Source organism: Herpailurus yagouaroundi, unplaced genomic scaffold, assembly GCF_014898765.1.
Source record: "Herpailurus yagouaroundi ecotype Mexico unplaced genomic scaffold, PumYag 28, whole genome shotgun sequence".
In the NCBI taxonomy this organism is placed as follows: Eukaryota; Metazoa; Chordata; class Mammalia; order Carnivora; family Felidae; genus Herpailurus; species Herpailurus yagouaroundi.
This window is the reverse complement of record NW_024412376.1, coordinates 2,101,443-2,118,794: the sequence shown is the minus strand read 5'-3', so window position 1 is coordinate 2,118,794 and position 17,352 is coordinate 2,101,443. Positions and strand designations below refer to the sequence as shown.

Sequence of the window (17,352 nt, the reverse complement as noted above, 5' to 3'; positions counted from 1 at the left end):
AAGAAAGAAAGAAAGAAAGAAAGAAAGAAAGAAAGAAAGAAAGAAAGAAAGAAAGTTCTATATCTGTGTTGCTCTTACATAGTTGGGTCCAATTTGATCATTTGAGTTCTTAGAAGTTTGCTGCTTAATATTTAATGGGGAGACAGAAAAAAAAATCTTTCTCATTATATCATTACCAATTGAGGGTAATTTTCCCTTAAAATGCAATAAAAATTAAACTTTAAAAACGTATCATTGTAATACGTAATAGTATGACAATGTCAAGTTTTTATACCTGATCAAACGAAGCTTTTCTGGATTAAGCTGTTAAGTCATTTTTCTTCAAATAAAAATTCTGGATTATTTAACTGTTACTGACAAGTCTCACAGAGCCTGAAGACACTCAAGGAAAAACCAAACAAACGTGAACAGAAGTAGAGATCGTGAAAATCAGGACTGACAGCAAAAGGTGCTTGGCTGGACACTCCTCCACCCTCTAGGTCCTTAGGGATACCGAACTCTGCACAGTAGGCTGAGGCAGAAAGTGACAGAACCTCCCAACAATTCTCTCTTCCTGCACCAGCCACCACTTTAATTTCAAGTCAAGTCTAAAGCAATCACTTTCTTTCTGAAATCTTTGTAACAATACATGAGCCCCCCACCGCCTCACTATGCTAAGCACATTCATATCCCCTTATTTTCACTTTTAGTCTGTAAAAAAGGCAAAAACAAACAAAACCAAGAAATGAATGAGCAAATAAAAAAATAAAAAGGAAGACAATAAACTCAGTCCAAATCTTTAAGCTGAGCTCCATTCTCCTCTTGCTCTTACAAAACCCCCCTTTCTCTTGACAGCAACCACAGTTTTTTTTTTTTACCTTTTCTAATTTAGTCTATAGTCTCAGAATATAGTCTAGACATATTTTTATCCACTCTATCATTTTAAAAAAATGTTCTCTTTCTTCCTTTGAGCCACTCAACTTGAAAAGCATTCTGTTAATCAAACTGTAGCCACCTATTTTACTCCATCTTGATAGGGCACGTGGCATTTCATTTTTTTAATGAAAAAAATTTAAAAGTTTATTTATTTTGAGGGAGAGAGAAAGAGAGAGCATGAGCAAGTGAGAGGAGGGCAGAGAGAGAGGGAGAGAGACAGAGAGAATCCCAAGCAGGCTCCATGCTGTCGGCACAGAGCCCAACACAGGGCTCAAACTCACAAACCATGAGATCATGACCTGAGCTCAAATCAAGAGTCAGACGCTTAACCAACTGAATCATCCAGGTGCCCTGTGGCACGTGGCACACCATGTATCTGTGCTGACATTGTGTGCAGGAGGGCTGTGACTCATCAGAGTTGAAATCACTTGGCAGCTAGGGCATGCTGATGTGGCTGGCTATCACAAATCTCACTGGAACAGTACTCTATCCATTGCATTTCTGACTCTTTGGGTTAAATAGCTCACTGACATCTCTTTCTCCCCTCCACGATCCAGAAAAAATGATGATAAACCCATGTGGGATATGTCTTTACTTCCCCAAAGAGGCAACAGTGCAGAGAGGAATTACATGATTATTCCTATCTTACAATTGCAGGAGAAAGAGACAAGATGATAAAGAAATATAAGAGAGGATGAACAGAAAAGCACTCCTTATAAGGATCAAAAATGGTAAGAAAGAAACTTGAAAAACCAGCTTTCTTAGTTATAAGTATTCCAGGAAAACACTCTTCTATGAGTAACAAAGGTCCTCAAACAAAGGCTAGGCCAAAACATGGTATACTACATACATGCTACTAAATTCCTTTTGGTTTCTCAAGGCACCGTGGCTTTAAATTAAGTTTAAGGTTCTGTTGACAGTGGATTCAATTTAGTTTCAATCTAAACCTCTGTCCCCAAGTAAACCTGGTGACAGATTCTACTCATTTAGGCCCAAACTTAGGAATATACTTTAAAGAGAGACTCTTTAAGTAACTATCAAAAGTACTTATTCTCACATGTTACCACACAAAAATGGGTTGAAAGGGAGGCCTACTGTTTTTGCTCACGATTTTCTTACATCAACTGCCACCAGGACCAAATAGTTACCCGAAATAACCTTCTGATTAAGGCCACAAGAACATCCTAGCAGCATTTGGCAGAAAGAATTGAGAAGGCCAGTACTCTCCTAAAGTGCTATCACTTTTAATAAACACTGGTGAGATACACTTTGATACTACAAAGATAAGTGCTCTGGAAATACGAGCTAGATGACTTATTCTTTCCATCATCCCTTGTAACTGTCACTCAAAATATTATCTTTTATAATGGTTTTATAATTCACTACTTTATATTGAAGACCAAGAATGATGGTCCCTTACAAAATTTAAATGAATAATCCTAACACAAAGTATTATTTCAATGACTTAAAAATGTTGGGTTCCCCAGCTCCCATCCTTTATATAATACTGAACCTGAGATCCTACTCAATTTGAGGTCATATTAGAGCTCACCGAACATCCACAGCCATAAGCAGTGAAAGCAAACCCTTGCTGAATACCTGTTACCCTGAAGAATTAACAAAACTAACCTTTATCAATAACTGCCACGCATCACTTTGTATGGGCCTCTTCCCAAGAGCCAAGATCTCAAGTCTCTGCCTTAAAAATAAGTCAAAATCTCCCATAGTAAAAATAATACACACTCATATAAAAAAAAACAACCTGGTACGTACACAAGAAAGTAAAGCAAGGAAAAGTGCTCTTTGCTCACCACTGAAAAATAACCACTGTTTTGTGTACATTCTGATGTACTACTGGTTTTATTCATCGAAGTATGCATTACTTACGTAAGCCACTGGGAGGCCACTGCCAAATTAAATAAAAAAGTCAAAATCAAAATGAATTATAACAGCCCTGTTTTGAAAAGAAAGTTTTTCATTATTACATAATGCATGCTCATTAGAAAAAAAAAAGAAAACAAAAAACCTATAGGTAGCCAAAGAGAAGAGGGAAGACATCACACATCAGCTAATCTCCTTGAGATAACTATTGCTTACATCTGATGCAAAGCATTCGTTTTTCATGTACATATAAGTACCTTCCTTTTTTTTTTCTTTAACTTTTGAGAGAGAGAGAGAAAGAGAGAGGGAGGGAGAAAGAGGATCCCAAGCAGGCTCCATGCTCAGTGAGGAGCCTGATGTGGGACTTGATCCTATGACTTGGGATCATAACCTGAGCTGAAAGCAAGAGCTGGACACTCAACTGACTGAGCCATCCAGAAGCCCCTGTGCCTTCCTTTCAAAAAAGAAAATGAAGCCATTAGCCATTAAAAGAATTGCCTTCCATGTAGAAAACGGTTATACATATATATTTTGTAACCTGCAAGTTTCACTCGTAATAGATAGAACGCCATCACTTTTAAATGGCTGCAGAGAGTTGCATTACATGGTAACACCATATGTGATCTAACTAGTACCTTAACAGGCTGTTTCTGGGGATGTTTCTTTGAAGCATTAGGTCAGTAATTCTTCAGTAGTCTATAATAAGCAAAGGGGTTGTTCCTCCTCCTTTTTCATCAAGTTTAATTTTTTTTCGACTGAACAATAATGAGAAAAGGTTTAGCCCAAACCATTTACCCACTCTCGTTTTTAATCAAACATATGTGGACTAGGTATAAGATTGCTTTTAGAAACAAAACTATTTTTGCCAAAGTGAAATACTAAAGGGAATGACTATTAAGCAAATTCTCTTCGTAGAGAAATGAAAATAGCCTTTTGCCTGCTATCAATAAGAATGGTCCAAATGGACCAATCGTTTGAACTTTCTCTTGGATTTATAGTTATTGAGAGTTCGCTGGTTTTAAAGAAAATATTTTATATTCAGACTAACTCAGAATGTTAAAAATCAGCTGTCTCTGTCCTCTGCATTGGTGAGACATAGCTATCTTATCAGTGTGCAACTAACACATTCGGCGGGCTTCACATACTCCGTAAACAGACACAGGTGTAGAAATAGCAGTGCCTGCAGCTTAATGTCTAAGAGCTCAGTTTTTTCAAACACAACCCGGTCTGAAGGTTGTGCAACACTGGTATATACACTTGCCACCTTTACCCCCTGTCTCCCATTACACAGCAAACTGAAGTTTGAGCCAGACGCCCTCACTTGTCATTTCTCACTTCAAGGATCTTTTAATACTCTGCAAATATGTAATTAACTATAGCCATAAAAGCCAAGGGTTCTACCTATCCCATTTTTAAGGGCTAAAGTATTAGAGCCATGGTGCCCTGGCCAAGATAAAGCATGTCTTCTTTGGAGACAGCAGTGTGCCACTTGTGTGACAATTTTTAAACGGCACTGGCAAAACATGTCCTCAGAAAACCCTTTCTTCGTTATGATCACAAAAAGCTTTTATTGTACTAAATGCTATACAAAGTATAACAAATAGACGCACTCTCAGTAGTTTGTGTTTTCAACCCAAGAAAATTCCATCAGGCAAAAGCACAATGAGGTGTGTGGCAGGTGGTGAGTAGAGAGACTCACAGGAGGAGTAACTATTTTGATTGGGAAGGGTAAGAACCACCACCTTCCTAACTCTAGATAATTTATTACACTGAAGAAGGCAGAGCACCTGTGGCCTTGACCATTTCAACTGAGCAATTAACCACTTAATTTCATTAAGTGCCGGCATGTGTACCATTGTTTGCTGCAGATATAAAAATGTCAAGATGAAATAGGTCACTATCCTTCACCTCTAGCAGACAGCCTCCAAAGCTGACCACATCTGTGCTTACATTTTCTTTAGGTCCTCGCTCTGCCCCTACATCTAGGGTGTCACATGGAATTCCCCATGGCAGGGACGGGGATGGACATTCCTGCAGGTGATACAACAGCACACCAACAAAGCTCTCCTGTGGGAGTGACAGAGTTGGGAAAATGGGGTAGGCAAACTTCCCCTACTGCCACCTATCTTCTGACATAGGCTTCATGAAGAAAGCGCCCAATCTAGCCAGCAGTCCGTGACACAAAATGATCAATCACCAGCTAACATCAAGAGGCTCCTTGTTTTGACCTCTGCCCAAATTCCCCTTCTGGTGGCTGTGTAAAAGTCACATGGGGAAGAGGGAGTCCACTGAATAACACTGTGATATAATCTGATAGCACATTACTATCACATTTTCTCATTTGCTTCTCATTTGAAATGGGCACTGTCTTAACTACTGAGTTCAGAAAAGTAATTGCAAAATTTTCCTGGTTAATTATTAATCTTCTCTAAGTGACAGAGAAATCCAGAGCAAAGTCACGGCTAGAAGGGACTTTGAGAGGTCACTTATCTCCAGACTTTAGAGAGAATATTGAAAACATCACAAATACAAATCCATTAAAAAAAAATTTTTTTTTCAACGTTTATTTATTTTTGGGACAGAGAGAGACAGAGCATGAACGGGGGAGGGGCAGAGAGAGAGGGAGACACAGAATCGGAAACAAGCTCCAGGCTCTGAGCCATCAGCCCAGAGCCTGACGCGGGGCTCGAACTCACGGACCATGAGATCGTGACCTGGCTGAAGTCAGACGCTTAACCGACTGCGCCACCCAGGCGCCCCCAAATCCATTTTTAGATAACTTCCAAAAAAAGGTTTACATTTTCCAGGGTTCAAATTCCCCATTTTATAAAACCCTTCTTTATATCTCATCTAGTAGTCCGCCAACCTTAGCGTGCATCAGAATCACTTACAGGGCTTGTCGAAATGCAGATTGCTGGGCCCCATCTCCCCAGGTTCTGAATCAACAGATCCTGGATGAGACTTGAGAAGGTGCATTTCTCACAAGTTCCCACGTGGTGCTGATGCTCAAGGTGCCAAGACTGCAGTGTGAGGGACCATGGTTCTAACCTAACCTTTGTTGGACTGAACTCTTATATTCTCAATGGAAATAGATACTAGTTGGTCAACAGTCCTTGGTTCTGAGGCATCTACTTACTTGCATAACAATTCAAGAATCCCCTGGGCATTTTTTCCCCTCCAGGCTAAATAAGAGAAGTTCCCTAACATCATATTACAGATATCAGTTTTCAACCCTTTAATCATTTTGTGGCGTTCTTGGTTGAGCCTTCTCCAAGTCTCTTTTAGTTGTGGAGCCATGAACTAGACCCAGAACCTTAGCCAGAGAGACTGGCTGAGGTTGCATATGAGGGGAAAAATGACTCACAGATTCATACAGTATATTCCTATTTATTAATATCCAATACCCGAAGCTTGCCTTATTAGCTCCCTTCTGATTCATGTTCTCTGACTCCTTTATGAGCTGCAGTAATGCTTAGGTGACCTTCGTAATGCCTTTCTTCTGAGAAGCTCAAAGCATTTCTCTAATTCAACAGTTGACTCAACATCCTAAACCAGTGTAGGGTTTTAAGGAACCAGATCTAGTGCACATCAGTTCAGGAGGAGAGAGAAAATCTGGAATGCCAGGTCAGATTTCTATACAAATCTCATTATACTGGGAAAGATGCTTCTTACTTTTATTGGACTTTATGAGACACCAGAAGTTTACGCCCTCCATATAACAACCATTCCAGGTGCAGGGAAACTAGTGAACCTCCTCCCTTTGTGGAGAATTGTAACAGGGAACTGGTGCTGAGGATCTGGTTGCAGGGCTCAGTCCATCTCCATCACTTCCCTAGCTGCTGGAAGAGAAAGGGAAGGAGCACCCCTGGGCGCACAGCAGTTTGTCCTGTTTGGCAAAAGCCCAGATGAACTGAAAGCTATCCTGTGAGCTGACCCCAACTCTCCCCACTCCATTTTGTTTTCCTTTTCTTCCCTTTCACACTATTTTTTCTGCCAGTTTACTTAGTGAGTTATGTCGGGGGCCCAGTCTCTGTCTATTGCCTAATTTTAGCACGTGAGTTCTTTGCGAGTAGGAACTATGCAGTCTTTGTGCATTGTATGTGTTCTGGGGGTGCTTAATACATGCTAAATAATAACAGCAGTCCCAGTATTTCCAGGAGAAGTCAGAATTCCAGCAGAGGGTCCAATCCTATTACCATCTACTTACATACAAGACAAGCAGAGCTCAAGGCATTCCTGTGCACACTGTTCCTTTCATATGAGACAAAACCGTTGAAATTCAATATAACAAAGCCTATTGCTACATAATTTCCTTTTGAAAGAGCACAAGCTAGAGATGTGATCACTGCGCACTTGCATCCAGCTTCAAGCCAAAAGGCAACCTGTTAGATAATGTAAGTTCCCATATAACCACACAGACAAGTTATCTATTACATAAACCCTCAAGTGGATGAAGAGAACCCCCAAAAAGATTCTTCGTTGCTTCCCTAAAAACTCCCTGAAAGCTTCGGAGCAGAAGGCTAATTCTCTAGGAATAAAGAGTAAAATAAACCTACTGCAGTCAGGAACTACTCTGTCAGAGCCTCTGGGTCTGTGACTATTTTAAGAGGCAGAGGGCTAGGAGGAAAAGGCAGGCTGCCAGGGAAAGCGGTTTAAACAGGACTGGAGGACAGACACACACAGTCAACCGCAGGGAGGGCAACCATGATGGAAGGTACAGGTGTGCACAGCACAGGCGTGGAACCGTGGGCTGCTGGGCTCTTTCCACAGGCCCCATATCTGCCCTGCTGCTCAGCATCTGGACCCCCATTTGTGACCATGAGCTGAGCTCACTGTGATCTGTCATGCTCAAGGTCATAACTAGTCAACAGAGACTTTACTAACGAGGGAACAATAACCGGTATCACTTCATCAGGCACACAAGATAAGAAGGAGTGAAAGGAATCACCACCCCAGCAAACAGAACAAATTCCCACACTGATGCTTACATCATTAAAATGATCTTCCCTTTCATTCACCTGTATCACTCTCTCACAGCACATAAATCATTAAAACGGACACTCTCAAAGTGTTTATGAGCATTTTAGCAACTCCTCCTAGAAGAACACAAGCTTCCTCTAGTAAAAATACCTATGGAAACTTCTGTTAAATTTTAAAAATGGATACATTTTGAACAGCTTTTCTTTTTCACAGGACTGAGCTACAACTGAGGGAATGAATAACAGCTTGAAAACGATCTAGGATCCAACTGGATCCTTAAAAACACTCCGCGGACATTCAGATGGCGCCTTATTAACAATTAAAAGTAAGAATAAGAGTGGTGACTTTCTTGCAATGAAAGTATGTATTATGAAGCAAATACTGTAACAAAGACCTTTTTACTATTAAAGACGGTATTAGACTTTTCTATTATAATTACAATGAATCTGGACTGCAAATTTCTCTTCTGCTCAACAAAAAAACTTAAGTTTTAATAGGAGTTTCTTTCTAAAAATAGCTCAAGAACGCAGTTCTGTTTTTCCTTCTTACATTCTTTTCCTACTAAATGTACCACTGAAACACTTCCTTTCATTGTTGACACCTTAGGTCATTTGGATTTAAAATCAGACAATATATAATAACAAAGAAGTCTTTGAATAAAGCTTTCAAAATGGAAAATGGCATTTGAGGGAATGCCTCCCTCCTCGCTCACACAGATGACATGGGCACAGATGCCTGGTGAGGAGCTACCACAGCACCTACTAGAACTGCTTCATTAAAGTCAATATTCCTAGAGGGGATAGAATTTATTTGTTAATTGGTTAAAAAAATGTCCAGCCTGGTTCTCTGTTATAAGCATGTTATTTGGCATGAAGTTAGTGTACTCTGAATTAAAACACACCTCAAACTAAGCAAGGTGATGCAGATTTAATTAAAAATATTTGATATTAAAATCTTTAGTTTTCTTCAGTCTAAATTTAAGTTGGCAATGACTTGTTAAATTAAGAGCAGTTAAGATTAAAGAATTTCATGACTTTGGTTAATTGTGGTAATTAACTCAATCTTCCAGAGGATGCTTTCAATTACTTTGTAAAGCCTTCATCCTAAATTTGTTTAAGTGCTTCTCTTTAGAGGTATATGGGTCTATTTTTAAACACAAAATCTTTCTTAAAAAAAAAATAAAACTGTCCATCTGTACATTTTACACAATTACATATGACACTCCCATTATTTCTGCATATAAATTGTAACTCACAGTAAGTACAACAGGAATCTACTTTTAACTTTTTTTTTTTCCTGAGAGTTAGGTTACCATAGAAATAAAGCTCAATGAGACAACCATTCCATTAATCAAATATTTTAACAGATAAAATAAGGAATAATCTACAGACTGCTTCTGCAAAGATAAAAACAGTAAGAATCAAATACTTTCTCTTGGGAAAACCAAATGGGGTAGGTTTCTTGCAGCGGGATACACGGTAAAGAAAAACCTTTGCCACCATTCTTAGAATCCCCTGAAGTAGCCACCCCAAAGTTTCCAGTTTTCCCAAGAGATGAAAAGTTACTATGATAGCAACATTAGGAAGATTTAAGGAGAGAAGAACAAAGAGAAATCTTAAAAACCCAGCCACTACTTACAAGCGCTTTCAAAGAAAATCTGAGCCGCAATTCTTCAGAAGACTGTTCTCCCGACCATGAACACAATCTGAAGTCTAAAATAGATATCCTATCACCTTAGGCTGAGAAGTCACATTTCAGCTTACTAACTTCTACTTGGGTAAACAGTTTTACAACTCCTAGAACAAACCCCAGCTAAAATTAACCGCACCGGCGCAGCAGGCAGGAACTCGCTGATTTGCATCATGTGTGCTGGGATTTATTCACTAGGACAACATCGGTGTCCTCTTAATGGGAAATTTGGCCAAGGGGCGTGCTCTGCTGAACAATACATAGCATCATGATTATGCTAATTACTGAATTCAGTCCAATAATACTAACTTCTTTTAAGTTGTTTTCGCAAGTACTGACAAAGAAAGAGTAAGCTCTTTTTCACAACAGGCGCTCACTTGATTTTTTAAGCACATTCAAATCAAACAAAACTTTGGCAACAAGGTGGCAGTGCTGTATGCTCCTCACAAGGAAAAGCAAAGTAAAAGGACGTTTTGTCAGATTCTTTACACAGTGTGATTAGATGTGGTACCATGTGAAATTGAATGGGAATCAAATATACAAACTAGTAAGTTTAACAAGTACTCTTCAATGAAAGCTTTTTTCTTGATATAAAACGAACCAATGTCCTTCACTTGCTTTCTAGCTTTGTCTTCTGCACTTCCAAGGAGTTGCTATTAGGACACAGGTTCACTAATAAATTACAAGTGAGAACAAACATCTCAAACACTTGCAAAAGGCATCGTTCTTGGCAAGAAACATTCTGAAGTGCATTTAACTGCGTGGCTAGCTGGAACTGGTAAACTGTCCTCTATAGATGACAGACCATCTATAAATCATGTTGACACTCAAGTTAACAGCTGAAGACCCCAAGCACACATCTGATAGTCAAAAGAAAACGAGAAATAGCACAGAATTTCTTTTAAAATATATATACTTCCAAATATACATATGTACTTCCTTAATAAGTACAACTTATTATCAAAGCCACAGAATTGCATAACATTTACTCAAGATGGTTTCGATTAGTTTTAAACATTTGAGTTCTGGTGACATACTCTGGTCTTACTGGACACTTTATGAAAGATCTCAAAACACATTACAAACCTCAAATCTCCAAACACATCAGGGAGATATTATTCCCACCCCCCACCCCCTTTTTTTTAAACACATGGGTAAAACAGGGAAATTCAATGACTTGTCCAAGGTTTCATTCTGAATCAACACTGGATCATTCCATCGCCCTCCTAACCTCTGTATGACATATATGTCTTCCATATTAACCATTTAGCTATAATCCTATAGATCTTTTCTAAGCTGTTTTTCTGATTTTAAAATGTTAGTTTAAGAATGCAAGAGATTTAAAAAAAAAAAAAAAGAAGAAGAAGAAGAATGTAAGAGATTTATTCTACTTAACTCCCAAATCCCAGGTCTGTGCTACAGGGTTTCACTCCTTGACTCTCTGTCACAGGTAGGTATCCTATTACATGGATCTTTAAGACAGGACTATGCTCTTATGAAGCACTGTCCACCTATGGCACAAACACCCAAAGTGGTAAACAGGTTGATTCGCATTGGCATGAGCTGGTAACCACCAGCACAAACCTCCTCCAAGTTGTTTACAAAAACTGCTAGCTGCAGGTCTGGGATGCCACCCCCAATGCCCAATGGTAAGCAGGACTCGCTAAAACCCTTGCAAGATGGTAGCTAGAGGTACACTCACCACTACCCCAACCCAAAGTCACTGGAGGTAAGCATTTCCCACTCTATGCCAAAAGGAAAGAAGTTGGCACTATCAAAGATGACTAGCCCTAATCAATATAATTAACTCTTAGCGATCGACAGCAAACTCACTCTAGAATTCTTAATGACAAAAGAAGATGCTGTGAGGCTATTTTTGACACAATCATCCTTATCCTGTTATCATAGTTTGGAAAAAGAGTTTCTTTTTTTTTTTTTTTAATGTTTATTTATTCTTGAGAGAGAGAAATAGAGTATGAGCAAGGGAAGGGCAGAGAGAGGGAGACACAGAACTTGAAGCAGGCTCCAGGCTCTGAGCTGTCAGTACAGAGCCCGTCACAGGACCTGAACCCATGAACCGTGAGATCATGACCTGAGCTAAAATCCGACGTTCAACCAACTAAGCCACTCAGGCACCCCTGGAAAGAGTTTCTAAGCTAAAACACATTCCTTCCCTAAACCAGAAAGAAAAAGCAAATACACCAACTTTATTAAGGCACTGGAGTTTGCATTGCAGAAGAACACTATGATAAGTCTTATATCCATTATACGGAGGGCAGGGAACACTGAGTTTTCCAGTTCCTCATGTATCAAATATGCTGAGTATGACTCCACTGTTTCTTTCAACACTGGCCACACCTGTTCCAAAATGGAAGAACCAAAACATTCCAAAGAAAATAGTGTATCCTCCAATTTACATTAGTCACTCTGCTGCTTCCTTTTCATTAGTGAAAATAATTTAAGAGTCAACTGTACTTTTGTTCCAGGCATACTTATGACAGTAGAGAAAAACCTATGTGCATCATTAAAAGCAAGGTAAATTCTCCCCATTTGTTCTCAGGAAGTTTTGGTGGTGGGGAGGAAGGCCAGGCAATGCCATGTGAGTGGAAGGAAGATGGTGATCTATGGCTAATCTAGTGCAACAGATCCATGCAATTGAAACAAAACCAAAAACTAGTTTTATGAACTCATATTAATGAATTAAACTGGATATCGACCCTCTAGAGTAGCCACATACATGATTTTAAATTTTCTCGTAGTAAAGTAAAAAAATAATAAAAATAACAGGTAAAATTAATTTGAATAATATATTTGGTTTAACTCAATATATCCAAGATACTATCATTTCAACATGTAATGAATATAAAGATGACTAATGAGTTGGTGGGAGAAATGGAAAGCTGAGGAAAGCTGAAGATCAGAAGATCAGGGGCGGGGGGAGGAAAAATGATCTAGGAAGGAGAAAGACAGGACCAAAGGAGGATGGATAGCCCAAAAGGAGGGAGAAGGAAAGAAGGAAAGAATTTCCCCCCAGGCATGGAATTCAGTCATAAAATCATGTACCAGATACTGGAATGCTCCTGTTCGGGGCTAGGTGCTGCTGATACAGGGAGGGCAGACAAGATTCTGGTGCGAAGGGCAGACCCACCCAAACAACGTTCTGGTAAGCACAAAGACACAGTGATGTGCTCTGTGCTCTGGGAGCACAACTAGGGCAGAGTGGGGAAGAGATGTAGTTTATTTTTTAAATGAAGGGTTTTTTTTTTAATAATTATTTAGTTTTGAGACACACACACACACACAGAGAGAGAGAGAGAGAGCGCGCGCTAGCGCAAGCGGGGGAGGGGCAGAGAGAGAGAGAGGAGACAGAATCCAAAACAGGCTCCAGGCTCTGAGCTGTCAGCACAGAGCCCAACTCAGGGCTTGAACCCATGAACCACGAATTGCCACCCAGGTGCCCCTTCTGAAATATTTAAAAATCACATCTGGACCCAGCAGTAAAATTTCCATTCCGAGCTTTTATCATCTTCAAATTAAATCTGGTTATTTGGTCCAACTAGTGAGGGTGGTGGGGTAGGGAAAGAGTAAAAAGGGGGGAAAAAAAACCCCTCATGTATCTCCATGGTTCTCAGTTTTTCAGAGGATGACATAAAATACTCAAAGCCTCCATGCTGGGAAAAATACATGATCAACCCACTAGGTAAGCAACTCTTCTTTGGATGCAGCTGTGGAGTCAGAAAGAGCTGGGTACAAAATGTAGTCTCCCACCTACCAGCTCTATGACTTCAGGGAACTCAGCTAACCTCTATGACTCTGCTTCCTTACCTGTAAAACAAGGATAATAATGCCAACATCAAGGGCCAGTGTTAAAACTCCCTGAGATGCCATATAGCACCAGCACACATGAGCTCTCAATAAACAGCTGTAGCCATCATGATCACACCCCTTCTGCCATCAACGTAGTCTTTGCTGAAGATCAATTTGGGACATTTACTGAGTGAGGAAGGATTAAAGGTTCCCGACTTTTATAGCTCAAGGCTTCAAAAAAAAAAAGTTGAAAGGGGCTTCAAATGATTACTAAGTATTTCAGGGGAGCCTAGGGTCTATAAACTATCCCTCTGAAAACTGTGTAGCTTTGACAGCCTGATTTTCTCTATTTGATCACCTCATGTTGCTGGCCTAAGGATCAATCAGAATTTAGGGACACTAAGCACATTCATGAATTCCCTATCTTGGCAGACTGTTGCAGTAATGACCCCCTATTTGTTCCTGCTTCCCTATATCCACACCCTTTGGCCTGCAAGACAAGAGCAAAGTTGAAAAGTGCTGACCCATGGGGGCTCGCCCTCTCTTGCTGCACTTTGGACCCCAAGAACACCTCATGAAGAAGCCCTGGCCAGCCCACTGATGATGACCATCTGGGACAAAGATGTGCCACCTGCTGCCAAGGCTCCTGCACCAGCCAGCAGGGCAACTCTGGACATGTGCAAGAGGCCATCATAGACTGTGTGGCCCCAGCAGGGCTGTCAGCCACCTGCAGAGAACAGCCAGGCTAGCCCAAACCAAAAGAACCACCTCAGTGACCTATGTTATTGTGAGGCATCATATGTGTTTGTTTGTCTAAGTCACTAGTATTAGGTGATTTGTTACACAGCAAAATCTCACTAATATACATATCTTCAAAAAATTTGTAACATTCCATCCCTGGATCTCCAAACTAAACCTTTCAAGACTAACTGATGTCTGTTATTCTTAAAATTCACAATTCTGCTTACTATATTTACTTTATCATATCAATTATTATGTTAGTCAAACTAAAATGAAACAGTGATATGGTCTGATTATAAAACTGCTACAGTGGTAAGTTCTCCATTTAGTCCATCCTATAATTTGAAACAAAATACACATGGCCTTTAATGCTACAACTACACATATATGCTAAAGAGATGGTTCTTTCATCCTAGGCTTCAGAGGGATTATACTGGCATAGGTCACAGCTATCCAACCTGTTTTAGTACTTCAGAAATGGATTAGAGTACCAATTTACCCACACATGAGCAGAAACCTCTAACTCCAAAAGTGCAAACCATTTCCTCTTCAGCAGTCATTTTTTTGTAAGCTAAAAAAAGAGAGAAACATAGCAAACTCTTAAAAACAGTTCTTTTTAAAACTCTGCTAAGTAATTAATTCAGCATGATTTTATAACACAATTTATATCAGTACTGTGAACATAAAGGCAGTACTGTTACTGATAGTGTTTGAATACTTATTTTAACATAGCTGATTTTTTAAAGTATCTTAGAATAATACTGGGAAATTTTTACTGTTTGAATACATTCCTAAAAGGTCATCCATTTAACAAACACTTGTTGGGGTGGCTGGGTGGCTCAGTCAGTTGAGCGTCTGACTTCAGCTCAGGTCATGATCTCACAGTTCGCGAGTTCAAGCCCCATGTTGGGGTCTGTGCTGACAGCTCAAAGCCTGGAGCTTGCTTCAGATTCTGTGACTCCCTCTCTCTCTGCCCCTCCCCTGCTCGTACTCTGCCCCCCTCTCTCTCTCTCTCATAAATAAATACACTTAAAAAAAAATTTGTTAAACACTTGGTTTCTGCCATCATGAAACTCCCAAGCATCTGTAAGATTTGTATGAATGGCAGGATGTTCATGATTATAGCAGAAAATAGTGTGAATGAAAGTTCTGCCTTCAGGAGGCTTATAATCTGGTATGAGACATCTCGGTAAATATAAACTGTCTACCATATAAGAGAGTAATCAGTAAGTATCTCAAAGGGTAAAATTTCATTCCATTAGAAATCTAAGAAAAGAAGAGGCTTCTAGTTGGGTTAATCAGGAAAAGGCATCTTGGAAAAAGTGACATTTGAATAGCACCTTTGCATACTGGTGAACTTTCAAAAGCAAAAGGAGTGGAAAGAACATTATACAGAAGCAATGACGTAAGCAAAGACAGAGAAAAAGGAAAACTACAATGTATGCCTGGGGAATGGAATGGATTCAGAATCCATCTGTATTTGCCTGGGTTCAAATTCTAGCTTCATCATCAGTAGTTGTTGACCTTGGGCAATTACTTTTGCTATGCCTAGTTTCTTTATCTTTAAAACGGGGATAGTAATCTACATACTTCATAGGGCTATTATGAAGATTACATGAGTTTATATTTATAAAGCATGTAGAACAGTGCCTGGTGTTTAATATATAAACATTTCATTAAATAAATAAATTCACACATTTACGCATACACAGCAAGGTATGCAGGCAAATGTGCATGAATATAGATATAGAGATAGCTATATCACTGAGGACAGTACCTGGTAGGTAGCAGGCGCTAAATATACTTGTAATTTTTTCCCCTTTGTCTAGAGTTCATAAAGAGTCACACTAGAGTACAGGGTCAGCCATATTTTAAGATGCCCCAACATTAGCCTCCACTCAGTTAAAAGAGTTTCACTCCTTTCTCTTGGGGCAACACTTCCGCATTTGCTGATATAAGATGCTCTGCTTGGAACTGCCACACAGACACAGCCTGGCTGTCAGATTCAAACAAACAAGAACTAGTATCTTATGTAATAAATACACCTTCAATGAAAAAATAAGCATAGGCTTATTATTAAGTACAAACTGAACCTCTACAGTTAATTAGTCAGGCTAACCTAAAATAACAAACAAATGTATTCTGATATTTTAGGGAAAACAACATTAGATTTAAAGCCATAGTATTTCAAAACGTAGGTTAACAAAATCTTACTAATTCTACTCTAACTTGGCTTCAAGGTAGTCATATATCTACACTGAAAATACTTTCAAATGCAGTCTTATTACTTGAATCTATTAAGAAAATGTTAAACTGAGTTCTGTCCATTTTTAAGGCAAAAGTACTAAAGACAGTTAAACATACTAAAATAAATACTGCTAAAACTACTTGAAAATATTCTAAGTTGAAATAAGTAAAACTGTCCTGCAATCGCATACTATTTATTTGTTTAGAAACCTCTTTCTCACAGATAATGCAAAGGCAAATTTCACCCATCACGCATCAAACTTGGTGGCCAATCCTGGATTCATGAGCTGTGCTTAACTGCTAATCAGAAACACCCATTTCTCAGTTTATGCAATCCAATTATAAGAAAACTATTAGGAATCAGGGAATAAGCTACAGACTTCCAAAACCTTTTGGTACGTTAGCACTAAACATTAATTTTTGTTATCTCAATCTGCACTGCTCCATAAGCAATCAAGCATACTTCAAGAGTATGTACCATCTTTTTTGGATAAGAGCTACTCTACTTTCTAACTTGAGATTTCAGACTTTCAAAGGAAAAGAGGGCTGTAGGAAAGTACTTAACAGAGCCCTATTGCTGGGATCATTCAAATTGAAGTTTACTAGCTTTGAAACCATTGGCAAGTTACTTAACAGAATTCTCTTTGCCCACCTGCAAAATAAGGATAAGAATCCACTTCCAAGGACTGCTGAGAAAACGAGTTAATGCACATATAGTACTCAGAACAATGATTCACACAGATTTCTATACATAAAATATATTTATATATATTTTTATTTGTGTGTGTGTGTGTGTATATATATATATATAGAGAGAGAGAGAGAGAGAGAGAGAGGGAGCACGCTAGTTAGCTACATAAAAGAACAATGAGTGGGAATTCCAGATTGAACCACCTGTATGTAGTAATGAATCTTTTTTTGGGCTTTTAGGTTCCTTCTCTATCTTATTTTAGATGCACAGGAAACTTACAGGGTAAGAATGAAAGGATCCTCATAATGACAGCCCAAAGCCACCAGTTTTTTTTATTTTTATTTTTTAAAAAAAATTTTTTTTTTTCAACGTTTATTTAGTTTTGGGACAGAGAGAGACAG

The 17,352-nt window shown here is 39.1% G+C and overlaps 1 protein-coding gene across 5 annotated transcripts in view; it reads right to left on the bottom strand.

Moving 5' to 3' along the window:
- Positions 1-17,352, bottom strand: part of SLC20A2 (solute carrier family 20 member 2) — a 109,385-nt gene that overhangs the window by 65,706 nt on the left and 26,327 nt on the right. The window contains exon 1 of one of the 5 annotated variants that reach the window (XM_040447237.1): positions 9,415-9,834. The exons of the other annotated variants lie outside the window; for them this stretch is intronic. The gene's annotated coding sequence lies outside the window, so the exon portion shown is untranslated. Of the gene's footprint in view, positions 1-9,414; positions 9,835-17,352 lie in introns of those variants that run through there. 5 annotated transcript variants of the gene reach the window in all.